The sequence below is a fragment of the Scyliorhinus canicula genome, chromosome 6 (assembly GCF_902713615.1).
Source record: "Scyliorhinus canicula chromosome 6, sScyCan1.1, whole genome shotgun sequence".
Classification (NCBI taxonomy): domain Eukaryota; kingdom Metazoa; phylum Chordata; class Chondrichthyes; order Carcharhiniformes; family Scyliorhinidae; genus Scyliorhinus; species Scyliorhinus canicula.
In genome coordinates this window covers 69,980,888-69,986,887 of record NC_052151.1, presented here as the reverse complement: position 1 = coordinate 69,986,887, position 6,000 = coordinate 69,980,888, and positions in this window count along the sequence as shown.

The following is a 6,000-nucleotide window of genomic DNA, read 5'->3' as shown; positions in this document are numbered from 1 at the left end:
AGTTATGCCCACTGACATCCTGACACTCCTAAACTCCTCATTGCTTCATAGAATCCATAGAATTCCAAAAGTGCAGAGGGACGCCATTCAGCCGATCGAGTCCGCACCGGCTCTTGCTCTGATAGAGCTCCCCACCCAGGCCCAAACCCACGCTTCTATCCCTGTAACCCCACATAACATTTGGGCAATATTAGCATGGCCAATCCATCTAACCTGCACATCTTTGGACTGTGGGAGGAAACCGGAGCATCCGGAGGAAACCCATGCAGACACGGGGAGAAAGTGCAAAATCCAACCAGTCACCCAAGGTGGAAAATGTTTCTAAGCTCTATCCATACAGATTCTGCATTGTTGGAGCTAATATCCTCCCTCACTATTGTTTTAATTTCCTCCTTGATCAGCAATGCAACCCGACTGCCTTTTCCTTTTTGTCTGTCTTTGCTAAATACTGAATACCCCTGGACATTTAGGTCCCATCCCTGGTCACCCTGCCATCATGTCTCCATAATCCCAACTATGTCATACCGGCTCACGTCTATTTGTGCGATTAGTTCATCGACTTTATTGCAAATGCTCCTCGCGTTAAGATACAAAGCTTTTAAGTTTAGTTCAACTTAGTTCCACTCCCAATATTTTTCACTGTGGCCCTGTTTGAATCTGGTTCTTGGTTTATCTGCTGACAACTTTTCTGTCGTTTGTTTTTGCCCTTATTTCCTCCTCCTCTGACTTCTTGTATAGGTCCCCCCCGCGCCCCCCGCCATATTAGTTCAAATCTTCCCCAACCACTCTAGCAAATCCTCCCCTTAGGACATCCGTCCTGGTCCTGCCTAGGTGTAAACCATCCAGTTTGTACTGGTCCTACCTTCCTCAGAACCGATTCCAGTGCCCCAGGAATTTATCCGATATATCCTCCTATTTCTACTCTGACTAGCATGTGGCACTGGTAGTAATCCTGAAATCACTACCTTAGAGGTCCAACTTCTCAACTTTCTTCCTAACTCTCTACATTCTGCTATTAGGACCTCATCCTTTTTTTACCCAGGTCATTGGTACTGATGTGTACCACAATCACTGGCTGTTCACCCTCCCCTCCAGAATGTCCAGCAACCGCTCTGAGACATCCTTGATGCTAGCACCAGGGAGGCAACATACCATCCTGGAGTTTCGTTTGCGGCCGCAGAAGCACCTATCAATTCCCCTTACAATTGAATCCCCTGTAACTATTGCATTCTCACACTTTTTATTCCACCGCTCTGCGGCAGAACCAACCGTGGTGCAACAAATTTGGCTGCTGCTGCATTTCCCTGAGGGGTCATTCCCCTCAACAATACACAAAGCGCTATATCTGTTTTGCAGGGGAATGGCCACAGGAGATTCCTGCACTGCCTGTCTAGTTCTCTTGTTCTGCCTGGTGGTCACCAATTCCCTTCCTCCCTGTGGAGTCTGAGCTTGCAGTGGGACCACCTCTCTATATGTGCTTTCCACGACACTCTGCACTTTGCGGATGCTCCACAGTCTCCCCAGCCACCACTCCAGCTCTGAAACTCAGGCTTCCAGGATCTGCAGCTGGAGACACTTCCTGCAAACATGCTGGTCCCGGGCACTGGAAATGTTCCCAGCCTCCCACATGGAGCAAGAGGAACAAACCAAGACTTTGAGATCTCCTGCCATGATATAACCCTTTAAATTAAACATTTAGAAGACGCTTAATATCAGATTATATCCAATTCTCTAGAGTCCTTCTTTCTTTGTCCTCGTAACTACCAATTATAGCCCTTGCAGATTATAAACCACAGAATTAATTTTCAAAATGTAAAAGTGATAGAAGTTGTAAAGGCTTACCGACCTTACCCACTACTTAACAATCAGGACTCTTTCTTTTATACCCTTGTCCCAGTTTCACCTAACTCCCTGTATTTACCCAACTCCGAAAGCACTCTCAACCAACCAGCACTCAGTGCAGGCATAATTTGGGGGCTTGGGTCTGGGAAACTTCGGAACATAGATGGTGAGATTTGGATAACAGTATAAATTAAAAAGAGACACCTGGTTTGTAGTGATATAACAGGATAGCTCTAGAAGCTGCTAAGGAGTTTCTTCAGGTGGACGACTTATCTCACTCTTATTTACAAGAGCTTAGAAAGGGCAAGTTAGTTGAATTGGTAAGTGAGTTATAAATGGAGGTTAGAGCTAGGAAGGTGGAGGCAATTGAAATGATTTCTCAACGTTTAAATTTGAAAGAGATGCTCGGAGGTCCATGAGGTAGTGTAGCATCAAGGACATTTTCGGGTGGGGACGTAAGCTGGAGAGAATTTAGTTGCAGTTAGAGCATGAAAGGGAAAAGGAATAGAAATTAAGATGCAACAGAAGGAAAGGGAGCTGAAGCAAAAAGAAAGAGCAAAAGAAATAGAGATGGAAATGAGGAGGTTGGAATTAGAAAGAGAGGAAAAAGTAAAAGAGAAATTAGAAATCAGTGGGGAGCTGCCAGAAAGTAGAGGGGAGTTTGTTCTTAGAATGGAACACAGTGGTGATATGTTTAAATTTATGCAGGCCCCACCAAAATTCAAAGAGAAGGAGGTAGAAATGTTTTTATGGCTTTTGAGAAAATAGAAACTCAAATGGAGTGGCCAAGAGAAAAGTGGACATTAACCATGCAGAGTAACTAGGGAGGCACAGGATGTTTATGCTTCCCTGTCAGAAAGGGTGTCTACGACGAGGTGAAAAATTCTATTCTGAATGCAAATAAATTGGTTCCCGAAGCATATAGATAAAAGTTTTGGAATTTAAGGAGATAACCGGTACGATATATGCCGACTTCGAATGGGTTAAGCACAACACTTTTGATAGATGGGTACAAGCATTGGGAGTTGCAACTCCCTCTGAGGCTCCAAGCGAGATATTTCTCTTGGAGGAATTCAAGAATTCCCTCCTTTATATAATAAGAACCCATGTTGGCAACCTAGACTGCCAGACAGGCAGCAATTCTGGCTTCCGATTATCAGCTAATCCATAAATTTAAACCTTTTTTCCATTATCCCCATGATTTTGAAAAGGATAAGAAGTGAGAGAGTGAGAGGAAGGCAGGCACCCAAGGTAAAGAATGATAGCTGGAAATGTTCTGAGATCTTCACTTCAGACATGAAGGAAGGTACAGAGGGTGGAGGTGAGAGTTGAAAGCCCAGGTGTTACCATTGTAACAAGGTAGGACACATTTGTCCAGCATGTTGGAAGTTCCAAGGCAAGCCCATGTGATTTGTGGGAGTTCAGGAGGAGGATTCTGAAAAGGAAAAGTTTTGAAATTTAAGGAGATACCCGGTACAGACGTATGTCGACTTTGAATGGGTTAAGCACAACACTTTTGACAGATGGGTACAAGCATTGGGAGTTGCAACTACCTATGAGGGTCCGAGCGAGGTATTTCTCTTGGAGGAATTTAAGAATTCTCTACTTTATATAATAAGAACCCATGTTGGCAACCAAAGGGTCTTCCAGACTACCAGGCAGGCAACAATTCTAGCTTACGATTATCAGCTAATCCATAAATTTAAACCATTTTTCCATTATCCCCATAATTGCAGACTGTAGCTTTAACTAGACTTAGGAGATTTGAAGTAAACACTGCTGTGGGAGCAGGTGTAAGGAATGAGGTAGATGAGAGATATGCTGGGTTTGTGTCTAAGGGGAAGATCATCCCATTTTTCTCAACTGATGTAGCCAAGCCCATAACTATCTTAAGGGACACAGGTCCTATTGAAATTGTTGTACTGGAGAAGGATTTTGTTTTCCCTCCAGGGAGCTCAATGAAGGATAAGTTATTAGTGAATGGGATAAGTGGAGATGACATCCCAGTTCCAATGTATAAAATACAATTGGAGTGCGATTTAGTGTCAGGCCCAGTAGTTGTTGGCGTGATTAAGAAATTCCCAGTATGTTTGCCCTAGCAACCAAAGCCTGGTGATCACCCTACGAGACGCAAACAGCTGGAAGGGCATCCAAAGGGGAGGCAGAGAGCACAGAGTCTCACTCTATGCGGATGAACTTCTCTACATCTTGGAACCACAGGAAGGACTGAGAGCACTCATACAGATCCTGAAAGAGTTTGGAACCTTCTCGGATTACAAACATTTTTTAAAATTTTAGATTAGCCAATTATTTTTTTTCCCAATTAAGGGGCAATTTAGCGTGGCCAATCCACCTAACCTGCACATGTTTGGGTTGTGGGGGTGAAACCCACACAGACATGGGGAGAGTTTGCAAACTCCACACGGACAGTGACCCAGGGCCGGGATTCAAACCCAGGTCCTGAGCGTCGCAGTCCCAGTGCTAACCACTGCGCCGCATGCCGCCCTTCGGATTACAAACTTAACCTGGGCAAGAGCAAGGCATTCCTGGTGAACCCAAACAGGGGAGGGTCGGAGCTGGAGGGACTCCCATTCAAACTAGCCCAAAACAAATTCCGCTACCTTGGGATCCAAATAGCCAGGGACTGGACTCAGATCCACAAGTGGAATCTGACCAGCTGGCGGAGGAAGTCAAAAAGGACCTGCAAAGGTGGGACGTGCAACGGCTCTCCCTGGCGGGGAGGGTGTAGACAATCAAAATGAACGTTCTGCCGAGACTCCTCTTCCTGTTTAGATCCATACCAATCTTCATCCCCAAGGCCTTTTTCCAAAATATAGAAGGAATGATCATGACCTTTATGTTGGGGGGGGGGGGGTGGTAAGAACCTGAGAATCCCCAAATCAACACTGCAAAGGAGAAAAGATAGGAGTGGCCTGGCCTTACCAAACCTTCAATATTACCGCTGGGAAGCTACGGCATAAAGAGTTAGGGGATGGATATTTAAATCTAATACGGAATGGGTGCAGATGGAGGAGGCCTCTTGCAAGAGGAGGTCTCGCCACGGCAGCACTCCCATCCTCGCCGACGAAGTACACATCCTGTCCAATGGTGGTAGCCACACTAAGGACATGGAATTAAATGCGGCAGCATTTCGGTCTGACCGAGATGTCTCCCACGGCCCCCATCTGCGAAAACCACAAGTTCTCACCAGACATGCTAGACACCATCTTCAAAATTGGGGACACGATGGGGGGACACTGACAGTCAGGGACTTTTACATAGAAAACAGACTGGAGACACTGGGAGAACTGACGGGAGAACAGACAATATCGACAGCACAGGAACCTAGGTACCTACAAGTAAAGCACTTTCTCCACAAGTAGACAATAGGGTACCCCAGGGCCCCTGAGACCACACTACTAGAGAACCTGATAAACACGGACAGTAAGGAAAGGGGAAACTGCAGGAAAATGTACCAACAGCTACTGGACAGGGCTCAAATGCCATTGGAGAGGCCAGATGGAAATAGGGAGACGAACTGGGGACTGGTGGGCTTCATATACAACTCCACGTACTCCTGTACAAGGCTCAGCCTTATGCAGTTCAAAGTGGTGCACAGAGTGCACCTAACCAGGACCCGAGTGAAAAGGTTCTTCCCGGAGGTGGAGGATAAGTGTAAACGGTGCCAGAGAGGACTAGCCAACCACACCCACATGTTTTGGGCCTGTCCCAAACTTGAAGGGTTCTGGGCAGCCTTCTCCGAGGCAATGTCTATGGGTGAGGGGTGAGGGTGGAGCCATGCCCAAGAGTGGCAATCTTCGGGGTATCTGAACAGCCAGAGCTACACATGAGGAAGAGGGCCAATGCCCTAGTTGTCGCTTTCCTAATCACAGGCCGGAGAATCCTGCTCGGCTGGCAATCAGCAGTACCACCCCTTGCTGCATTTTGGCTGGCAGACGTGGTGGACATTTTCCACTTACAGAAGATCAAATGCACCATCCGAGAGTTGGAAGAACACTTCCTGAAAGCATGGGGACAATTCGTCGACCTGTTCCAAGACCTATTCGAAGTCAACAGTGACTAGAGGAAAAAGTGAAAGATAGGAGAAGACAGACAGGAACACACAACTCTGGTGGGAGGGGGGGAGGAAGAGAGGAG